Here is a 12,074-nt window from a genome sequence, read left to right as displayed (position 1 = left end):
GCAAAGCAGGAAAATCTATTGGATGTTGTGCTGGAGATTGCTGGCATACAGTCACTTAGTACTGACCTATCTCATAAGCTTATGTGACAAAATAGGGAAAAAAGGAGGTCCTTTTTGTTATACAGAAGAGTGCAATCAGACTGCTGTGTTGAACTGATAATGCATGATCTTGGAACAGTGCTTTCTGGAATATAGTTATTATTACATGTGTTTTACTTCCGACCATAATGCATCATCCATAACTAGAGATTTAAAGTTGAACTGTAGAATTCACCACCGCAATATTAGAAGTAAAACTTTCCAATTACTGCTATACTGTGAATCCCTGTATAGAGTTCTGAATGTTGCTTTCTATTCTGATGCGTTGGTGAACTGCAGGCACGGAATTGAAATCTTGTCTCAGAAACAAAGTGTATTATAGTTCTTGGCCACATACACAATTTCTAAGAATATACTGTCTAAAACTGTAAAAATATTCTCTATAACTTGCAGAAATGAGGTACAGTACTTTACTGATCTTCATGAAATCACCCTTCTGGACAGCATAAATAGCATTGCATGTGTTAGATATGATTTCACTAAATGTTTGTTTCGAAACTGCAGTAGTAAATTCTAGATCCTTATAGTTCCTAGGGCCAAGAATCTTGACATCACTGTCAGCCGTTGATGTGGAGAAAATATTCTCCCCATGCAAGTATTTTTCCGTTATTACTGGTTTTTCCATCTTAAGCTTACAGATAATTTTACACCAGACATTTTTCGCTTTTATTCATAAACCATCTTTGTTTCCTTTATAAAGCTGACGTGCAAACTGCTGACAGCGCCTTTTCCTCTTGTTTATATGTTCTCCAAACAACTGCTTCTTGTTAGCACCGGTTGATGCCAAAGACTTTGTTTCATATATACACACGACACTCTTTACCTTTCTGCAGTATTTCTTGTGCTGCATTTATGTTTTTTTTAATTAAAAAAAGTACTGTCAAGTGTATATGTGAAACGAAGTCTTTCGACATTAGCTGTTGCCAACAAGGAGCGAAGAAGTAGTGGTTTGGAGAATATGTAAGCAACAGGCTGAAACAATGTGAGCAATCTGCAGTCGAATTTTATAAACAAACAGCCGTTTTTAATGTAAAACAACACAAAATGCACGAACATATGTTCCCAATATGCGGAATAAGCATGGAAGATGCTTTATAAATAAAAGTGAAGAGTGTCTGATGTAAAATTATCTTTAATTAAATTGCAGTAAGCTTAAGATGGAAAAACCAGTAATAACTGATTTGACAGCTACTATGGGAGATGGCCTTATAAACAACATATTAAGTATATTTCCATATTATATGAATCTATCCTCTAATATTTACGTCAAACATAAGGTTTGCTCTGCAACTCGTGAAGTAAGTTTATGTGTGAAAACTGCCTTCGTTTAATCAGCTACTTCATACACCATTTTGATCGATATTTCTACTTCTCGCATTTTTCCTTGTAATTTTTTTCTTTTATAAATCAAGTTCTGAACATTGACTATAACAGAATGCCCTCCATTTCTGAATAAATAAAATAAACTTTGAGGTTCCGAGGGTGTAGTCATTTGCCACTGAAACTGCTTTTGTACACTGACGTATGGTAGCAAGCAGTAGATAGGAACTTGTGTCATGTGAAAATACCACAACTACGGAGATCTATTGCATACACAGACCTTTGTGTGTTTATGTGTGCAGACAGATCGTCGTTGTGTGTAGACAAGCCTTAATAAAAGCAAGTTCACACTGGCCATCATATCACATCAGGTCCCATCAAAACATACTGCAATGCATTTCAATTGGCAACATCCACATTGGCCACCCGATGACATCATTTCACCTCATGGCACCGTCAAGGTTTCTTCGGAAGAAAGTTATGATGATTGACATCATCCACCCGTGTTGATCACATGGCCCAAGAGTTCATTTCCTCCCAATGCATGGCCAGGCGCAGATCTCCATATTTCGTTTTGTCGTGGTTTTCCTGGTTGATATTAGTTGTTTGTTGTTCATTATTTATTATAAATTGTTTTGTTTCGTTATTTCTTTAATGAAAGTATATAATAAATGAAGAAAGATCAATTGAAGCAGTTATGAAGTTGATTTTTATACATAGTAGTACCATGTTTACTATTAATATTAAATATGGTATATACTGCGATAGGGCTGCAACTTGAAGTGAACAAGTACTACGGGCGGAATCAGATTGATTAGTAAGTGGAATTTATTTGTATGTTGTTAGGTATTTGTAATGTTTCATAAAGAAATGGACTGAAAACCTTCAGACACTGTAACAGCATCAAAATGCTTCTTTTTGTGAAATCTTCATCAAGTAGTGTATTACAGCTCTTCGTTTAGATATGGTTTATGGTAGTATTATTCATTTTTAAATAGCTCTCTGGATCGTGCGAGCAATGGTTTTACAAGTGTTGTTCATATATATTTATGTGGTTTCACTAGCTAACCCCAGTACAAATAAGGCACTTGTACAATTGAAAGCCAAAGACACATTGTAAATAAAATCCACAGATCTTGAAGTGAAAGATATTTAGGGACACACGACAGTTACACAAAAATTTGCACTGCAATGGGAAGTAAATTTAACATGAACTACACTAATTTTTCATGGGCCGTGATGGCAACTAGTAACATGTCTTCCTTTTAGTAATTCTGGGTGCAATTTCACATAAAAATGAAAAACCTGATGCTTTGAATTGCTAAAATATGAAATGCAGTTTTCTATTCCTTGTGCTCCTTATGTAGTGTGTGAAATTTCAATTCTGAACCGCTTAATGACATTTTTCTGCCCCATACACTTTTTTTGCATTGTTTTTCTCCTTTGTGTACCTTCTCAAATATACAAGCTATCCCTGCACGGTAGAGACCATTTGAGTCTAACTAATGTCATTTTTGTACAAATGTGGACTCCAGCATCCATGTATATTGCATTATGTACCTGCACTTTGCACACAAAAAAGATGAAAATCGTCTTGTGAAGTTCGTAATTCCCGCGAAAAAACAGTTGAGATCAGCCTTGCGAATTGACATTATGTGACTGGAACTGGCTTGAAGTCCCATGACGTGACAGACAGTATCAATATACCTTCATGTTATGGTGATGTGATTTGACAGTGCTGTGATGTCCAGTGTGAACTGGTTGTAACTGAATTGCCATCAAATACTAAGATATTTGTCTGTACCCTAAATATAACTAAATCCTTTCTGCGAAGTTCACTTAAAATATGAAGACTAGCAGATTTAACTTAGACTGTCTTATGAAGGCCAGTTCATACTGACTGTCACAGCACATCAAAACATTCCACAATGCATTCAAGTGGCAGCATTCTCACTGACCATCGAAGCACCATCACGTCATATTCTCAGAAAGAAAGTTTTGATGGTGTCATCGTCTGCTAACATCGGAAGATACTGGTAACCTATTTTCTGAATATGAATTCACGTTAGAGGCTCATTTAATGCTTATGTTGCTTCTTAATTTTTATTTTTTTTTATCGTGCTCTGTTTTCATGGCAAATTACTACTATTCAGTGATGACTCAGTTATTTTTCCATTTTATGTTCTCTTCCACATCAGATTTCTGCAGGCAACAACTTATTTGCTTTTTATAGCGGAACATTGCCATTGTTCATACTGTATATAAATTGTCAATGAAACAATTTTCATTAAAAATAACATTTTAATTGAAGAAGTCAGAAACAAATCAAGGAGAAAATTACAGTTGTTCATAATGTTATTAGCTACATAAGAAAAAAACATAGTAAATAAAGTAAACATGTTCTACTTATTCCCTTTTAAGTATTATTTGATGTGTTTAGCGTGTATTTATTTTTGCTAACAAATAAATGTCGATGTTCTGAAAAGTTTTTGCACTTCTCATCACTTTACCACACAAAACTGATCAAGAACATTTGTTATAAATTTTGTTTAATTAATAAACTTTAGTAGATAATTAATAAGTTTTATCAGTGTTCCCAGTAGAACAGCCATGCTTACTATTAAAATCACAATCATATGGGATATCAGACGAAACTTGTGACTGAGTTAACGATTTGTTCATAGGGAGAACACAGCATGTTATCTTGGATGGAGAGTCATAGACAGATGTAGAAGTAACTGCAGGTATACCTCAGGGAAGTGTATAGGGTCCTTTCTGTTCATGTTGCATATTAATGACGCTGTGGTCAATATTAATAGTAACCTGAGGCATTTCGCAGCTGATACAGTTGTCTACAACAGAGTACATTCTGTATGCAGCTGTACAAATACTGAATCAGACACTGATCAGATTTCGAAGAGTGCCAACTTGTTTTAAATGTTTAGAAACGTAAAATTGTGCACTTCACAAAACGAAGAAAACATAATACCCCACAAAGATATAATATTCAGTGAGCTCATTTGGAACTGGTACACTCATACAAATACCTGGGTGTCACACGTAGCAAGGACCTGAAGTGGAACGATCCCATAGGCTCAGTCATCGTTAAAGCAGGTAGCAGACTTTGATTTATTGGTAAAATACACACATCAAAAGAAGTTTTGCATCACCTCGCTTCCGAGAGTTTCCGTACCTATACAGAAAATTCAAAAAGAGATCAACATAAACATCATTTCCGCCCTTTTTGTTGCTCATGAAAACCACACATTGCATGTTGAACCACCATACAGCGAGATCTTCAGAGATGGTGGTCCATATTGCTGTACACACCAGTACCTCTAATACCCAGTAGGTCCTCTTGCACTGATGCATGCCTATTTTCGTCGTGGCATACTGTCCACAAGCTCATCAACGTACTGTTGGTCCAGATTGTCCCACTCCTCAACAGCGATACAGCGTAGATCCCTCAGAGTGGCTGGTGGGCCACGTCGTCCATAAACAGCCCTTTACAATCTATCCCAGGCATTTTCGATAGGATTCATGTCTGGAGAACATGCTGGTCACTCTAGACGAGCGACATCGTTATCCTGAAGGAAGTCCTTCACAATATGGGCATGATGGGGGCGCGAATTGTCGTCCATGAAGACGAATGCCTCGGCAATATGCTGCCAATATGGTTTCACTATTGGTCGGTGGATGGCATTCACGTATCATACAGTCGTTATGGCGCCTTCCAAAAAAGCAGGGAACCTCCACCTTGCTGCACTCCCTGGGCAGTGTGTCTAAGGCGTTCAGCCTGACTGGGTTCCCTCCAAACATGCCTCCGACGATTGTCTGGTTGAAGGCATATGCGACACTCATTGGTGAATAGAACGTGATGCCAATCCTGAGCGGTCTATTCGGCATGTTGTTGGGCCCATCTATACTGCGCTGCATGGTGTCATGGTTGCAAACATGGACCTTTCCATGGATGTCAGGAGTGAAGTTGTGCATCATGCAGCCAGTTTGAGTCATAACACGATGTAATGTGGCTGCACAAAAAGCATTATTCAACTAGGTGGCATTGCTGTCAGGGTTCCTCTGAGCCATAATCCATAGGTAGCAGTCATCCACTGTAGTAGCAGCCTTTGGGCGGCCTGAGCGAGGCATGTCATCGACAGTTCCTGTCTCTCCCTATCTCCTCTATGTCAGAACAACATCACTTTGTTTCACTCCGAGATGCCTAGACACTTCCCTTGTTGAGAGCCCTTCCTGCCACAAAGTAACAATGCGGACGCGATTGAACAGCGGTATTGATGGTCTAGGCATGGTTGAACTACAGACAAGATGAGCTGTGTACCTCCTTCTTAGTGGAATGATTGTAACTGATCGGCTGTCAGACCCCTCTGTCTAATAGGCGCTGCTCATGCATGGTTGTTTACACCTTTGGGCAGGTTTAGTGACATCTCTAAGCAGCCATAGGGACTGTGTCTGTGATACAACATCCACAGTCAATGTCTGTCTTCAGGAGTTCTGGGAACTGGCGTGTAGCAAAACTTTTTTTTATGTGGGTAGTAGGGAAACCCAATCAGTCTACAAAGGAGATTGCTTACAAATCACTTGTGCATTCCATTCTAGAATACTGCTCCAGTTTGTAGTGGCCACTGATAACCTCGACGTTGAGCATCCCTACACCACAAATACACAAGTCTTTGGGACCTGTCCCGAATAGGATTATCAGAGGATATTGAATGTATACATAGAAGGACAGAGTAAATGGTCTCAGGTTCGTTTTTCTTGCAGGAAAGTGTCACAGAGATGATAAAAGAATTAAACTGGTAGTCCCTTGAAGACAGAAAGAAACTTCCAAAAAGAATGTCTGTTAAAAAAGTTTCAAGAAGTGGCTTTAAATGATAACTCTAGGAATATACTACAGCTGCGTAGATATCTCTCCCATGGAATTGTGGGGAGAAAATCAGATTATTTACAGATTGCAGAGAAACATTTAAACAGTCATTGTTACCACACTTCATAAGTGAATAGAACAGGAGAGTGTTCTAATAATGGGGAAAGTGGGACATATCTTCTGCCATGCACTTACAATGGTTCGCAAGTATAGCTGTAGACGTCAATGTAAGTGTAGTTCCTAAAGTCTTATACCGACTTTTTTATGGATGGTAACTCATAACATCACTTTCAACTCTCAGTACTGAGCTAAAGCAGTTGTCGCACAAGACAAGGTAGTTAACATTGATCTGCACATGTATGGGTAAGCCCATGCTATGAGACGTATGAGACACAGCACTGTTGGCACATGGGACGAACTGGTAGATGTGATTTTGCACTCTCAGTGGTCTTCAGTGGCAGTTGTTAGCTTCATTTGGCACATGAAGTGAAAAGTACCTTGTGAAAATGAATAAAACTGAGATAGCTGTGTTGATGCTATTAGCTATTCTCGAAGATGAACAGAGAAAACCCTGCAGAAGATTATGGACATGTCAGTGGATTCAGCAGCACAATAATGGGAGAGGAGCAATTCATACACCGCACGATGAACTGAGGTATGTGGTAGTATTAGTTGCTCAACAACACAAATAAATCTGTCGCACTTTCTAGATTATGTATTGAACATACTTAAAATATAGTGTCTGCCTTCAGTTTATGCTCAAATACTTACTCCTCCTTAAAGATATATAGACTTACTGTCCTAATGTAACTCACTTTCTCACACAGGTTTCAAGACCTAGAGTTTTTTCGGAATTTCTTTAGAATCGAGGAGGACCTTTTTTCAAAGTTACTGAGTATAACTGCTAATGACATTTTCCGCCAAGACATGAACATGGGAGGATCAATAAAACGAAGAGATTGGCAAGTATCCTCTGCACAAATGTTCATTTGTAGCAATATAATTGTAATGTTGTTACACTTACATTTATTTTCAGAATAAAATTTTCACTCTGTAGCGGAGTGAGCGCTTATGTGAAACTTCCTGGCGGATTAAAACTGTGTGGCGGACCAATACTCGAAGCAGGTGAGGTACTGGTGGATTTAAAGCCTTGAGGAAAGGTCACAAGCTGTGCTTGGGCAGCTCAGTCAGTGGAAAACTTGCCTGTGAAAGGCAACGATCCTGAGTTAGAGTATTGGTCCATCACATAGTTTTAACCTGCCAGGAAGTTTCATTTTATACTTATTTTGTTGTAGATTGGCTGTCATTTTAAGATTTTTGGTCAGTGCAGAGACTTTTCGGTCTCTGGGTTATGTGTCACAAATACATTATAAATAGATATCCCAGAAACATTGCAGCGCAGTTCTTAATAATTTGGACAATAAGTGCATATTGGTAATGTGTACCTCACCTATTTACTCATTAATTTACCTTCAGTAATTATATTATCCAGTTTTGGGTACCAAAGGAAGAGTAACCTATTACTATATAGTGCTGTCTGAGTTTGAAGGTAATTATACCAATGTATTTATTTATTTATTCGTCAAGGGATCATATCTCAATAAAATCGTATTTGTCACCATAAAACAGTGAAAATAGATAGCTGAAATGTAAGTACACATAGAATATTTATAGTTTGTTTTTATGATGACAGGGCAGCAGGTAAACTGTGGTCCTGCTGAAGGTATCAGCCCAGTATATGCATGAAATTATTTAAGAAGACCTAAATTAAGATGGGTGGACAGAGCAAACTTCATTCTCCTAAATATGGTGTCTTAACAACTGCACTGCATTATTTGGTGGTCCCTATTGTAACGCATTCTTTTGTTGATACACAGTTTGCACCAGATAACTAATATTATGAAGTGTAGTTTATAACTCCATACACTATGGACACCAGCTAGTAACTCATGAGCCACAAACATGCTGCTGTGCCCCTAGACTCCCTCTAGTTTGTTCCAGAAAGTGAATCCAGATCTGTTAACATGCAACTATGCACAATGTATCTCTTCATCTCCACTCTTCAGTTAACCTGAAAAACTGAGTTAGCGTCCCAGTATGATGAACAACATGATAAACTCAGGAGGAAGACATTACTATCATAAGCTTTATGTCCAGAAAGAGAACAGAACAGGAGGGCTTCTGTAAAGTTTGGAAGGTAGGAGTCGAGGTACTGGCGGAATTAAAGCTATGAGGACGGGGCGTGAGTCGTGCTTGGGTAGCTCAGTTGATAGAGTGTGTGCCTGCGAAAGGCAAAGGTCCCGAGTTCGAGTCTCGGAGCAGCACACAGTTTTAATCTGTCAGGAATTTTCATATCAGCGCACACTCCGCTGTAGAGTGAAAATTTCGTTCTAGAAACATCCCCCAGGCTGTGGCTAAGCCGTGTCTCAGCAATATCCTTTCTTTCAGGAGTGCTAGTTCTGCATGGTTCGCAGGAGACCTTCTGTAAAGTTTGGAAGGTAGGAGTCGAGGTACTGGCGGAATTAAAGCTGTGAGGCCGGGGCGTGAGTCGTGCTTGGGTAGTTCAGTCGGTAGAGCACTTGCCCTCGAAAGGCAAAGGTCCCGAGTTCGAGTCTCGGTCCGACATACAGTTTTAATCTGCCAGGAAGTTTCAGAACAGAAGTTATTTGACTGCAGACTACAGGCTAAGTAGAACTTGAAGAGTTGTGGAGATTGATTTTTGCATAATGTCAAACAAATTTGGAGTTCCGCTGAATACCATTCATTTAGCTCCAAATAAGAGCGACACTGTTATAAGAACTTGCTGTGTTCTGCACAGTTTCATCTTAGAGGAGAAGATGTGATGATGTATTCCAAGAGACATACAAAACACATCTGTGAATGCTGTAACTGAAGGGATTCCAAGGCGAAATGAAAGGCACACAGCTGCAGATGCCTTAAAAACAAGAGATGACTTCAAAATATATTTCAACTCAATAAGTGTCATATAATGACAACAAGTGTCCATTGATGCTGGGAGGTTTTTAAAGTGTTTTATACCTATTATACAAGAAGTAATTATTTTGTGACTTATCCAAGATTTGTAACCTGCATTTGGTACTGAACACCTGTTAGGTAAATTATCTGTAAACCAAAACTTTGCATACTTTCCCATGCACAGTACACACATATCAAAAATTGTTTTTGGGAACACTGAAAAAAATTAAATTTTGTAGTTGCCCATAACAATAAAGATTCAGAGCACTTACTATTTGGAAGGAGAAGTGACTGACCTTAAACAGTCTGGCATTTGTGGTTAATACTCATGATTATGAGAAGGGTAAAAATAGATAACTGTGACATCATAGTAGGTGGTAGTTTCAACATTATTCCATCTCTAATAGTACTGATTGGAAGCATGTAGAGTTACTGATGCCCAACATGGGTTTGTTCCCTACACTAACATTCTTGACAAGAGTATGAAATAGTGCAACAGTGATTGGTAATGTATTTCATGAAATAGATATGAACAATCTATAATCTTATGAATTCCAATCTGCTACAACCAACAGGATGACATTTCTGTTCCTATTTCCTGTGAGTCTCCAAGACTTGGTAATACTCATCCCAGTCTTGTTCTTGACCTACATAAATACAGGGTGGCTATAATTGAACTGAAAGTGTTTCAAGTCCTATTGTGCCAGCTGTATGCATCGCATGACGCTGAAATATTGTAGGTATGTTTATCAGTCAGTGGGCTCGTGGAATATGCTGACAAAATAGTAGTTCCACTTTCTCCCACCCCAGGTGAAATATTTCTCTGTAAGCAGTCAGAATGTGGTGTAGGTGCAGGAAAAGGGGAGGAACAGTGAAACACATGAAAATGGTGGTTCTGGCATGTTTTCATGTCTTCAGTATGGTCTCACAACTCAGCAACATGCTTCATCCATAACACTTCATAGTCAAAGTTGCTCAAAGCATATCCAGTATAATGAGATCAATATGTCTTTATATACTTTCCTTCAGATCAGAAAGAGTCTGGATACATTCCTGAGAGACTTGAACTTTCATATATCCCCTTCAACCAGAAGTCAATGGATTTAGGTAAGGGGGCCTGGAAGGCCACACATCTTGAAATTGCCTAGAGCTGATGCAGTTGTTACCAATATTTCGCGAAGCAAGCCTTTCACCTGGTTATGACATGTGGTGTTGCCCAATCTTGCATTAAAATATTGGTGTGGACACTGTTGCATTACTGCAAGGAAGGATTCATGTATAGCATAAAGAGGTAATTATAACACACAGATGTCAATGTACCCTAACAGGCCCATGATGTGTTGTATTTTCAAAGAAAAACTGATAGAGAATGTAAGAACTTGTGAAACTGCACCACACAGCCACATAAGCTGAGAGTTGTGGATGTTCCATGCATTCACTGCACTGTGCAGAATAAAAAGTGCCTCAGAATGAGATTTTCACTCTGTAGCAGTCTGCACTGATATTAACGTCCTGACAGATTAAAACTGTGGGATGGACCAAGACTCAAACTCGGGACCATGCCCTTCATGGGCAGGTACTCCACCAATTGAGCACAAATCTGGACCTGTAGTCACAGCTTTACTTCCACCGATGCCTCATTTTCTACCTTCCTTACGTCACAGAAGTTCTCCTGTGAGGTTTGTAGAACTAGCCCTCCAAGTTCTAGTCTCGGTCTAGGTCACAGTTTTAATCTGCCAGAAAGTTTCAAAATGTGCCTCGTTTGTACAAAGAATAGTCCCCAGCCAGATGACATCCATTTCCAAGCATGAAAAAACTACGAAGGGCAAAATCGCGGCGTTATAGCCTATCTTGGTTTTCAATTGGTTCACATTCTGAATGTTGCAGAGATTCCAGCGTAAATTGCACTGCAAAATATTTTGAACTTTTGACCATTCGAGAGACAAGTCCTGTGACACAACTCGAGCATTGGCTGGTGAATATGAGTCATGTGCTGCAGGATCGGCTAGAGCAAAAGCAACTCCATCAACACCTGCCATGGGAATGGGCTATCTTCTGCTCCCTGACACACCATCTAATTCATCTGTTTCTTCAAATTTCTTGGTCATATTCTTTAGCCCATTTTGACACAGGTCCTCTTTGCAGCAGCAATGTTCCTTCCGTGCAGCACTGCTATTGCTACCATACTGATAGAACAACTTCACCAGCAGTGCACAGTCTTTTTTTATCAATAGCCTCTGCATTTTGTATGGGAAACTTCAACCTTCTATCCCCTAACATTAACAGTCACTTCACAAAAGAAATCAACACACAGTGGCAAGTGACAAACACCATACTAACAACAGATGGGGAAACATTTCGAATTGTGACTCCTTATAGTGCCTTACTTTCACCTGGTACCAGAAAGTGGAACTATTATTGTTTTCAACACACTCCATGAGTGCAACAATTAATGAACATACCAATGGTGTTTCAGCATCCTACGATGTATACGCTTCACATGGCAGAACTCAGAACAACCTCAGTTAAATTACAACCGCCTAGTTATCTGCCAGGAACACAATTACTCTTCAAAAACTGTTGAAGTGTGGTGTGTAAATACTGGTTAACATTAACGTGCATATTGATGAGACTTTTAATTTTACCAGTATATAGACAGGCAATAGTGTTTTGGTTTAACGTTTCACATACACTCAGTTCGAAGTATAAGATAAATATATCAGTTCAGTAGTGTTAAGAGTTAAAGCGACTTTTTCAAAACAGCTTTTTTCTACTAAATAGAAGTGTCATCTAA

At 38.9% G+C, this 12,074-nt stretch overlaps 1 non-coding gene across 1 annotated transcript; it reads left to right on the top strand.

The window, feature by feature from the left end:
• Positions 1–8,855: 8,855 nt before the first annotated feature.
• Positions 8,856–8,930, top strand: Trnas-cga (transfer RNA serine (anticodon CGA)). The gene has a single exon. It is a non-coding gene; the product is annotated as a tRNA-Ser (tRNA).
• The last annotated feature ends 3,144 nt before the right edge of the window (positions 8,931–12,074 follow it).

This window comes from Schistocerca gregaria, chromosome 8 (assembly GCF_023897955.1).
Source record: "Schistocerca gregaria isolate iqSchGreg1 chromosome 8, iqSchGreg1.2, whole genome shotgun sequence".
Classification (NCBI taxonomy): domain Eukaryota; kingdom Metazoa; phylum Arthropoda; class Insecta; order Orthoptera; family Acrididae; genus Schistocerca; species Schistocerca gregaria.
Note: the sequence above shows the minus strand (reverse complement) of the source record. Positions and strands in the feature narration are given on the sequence as shown.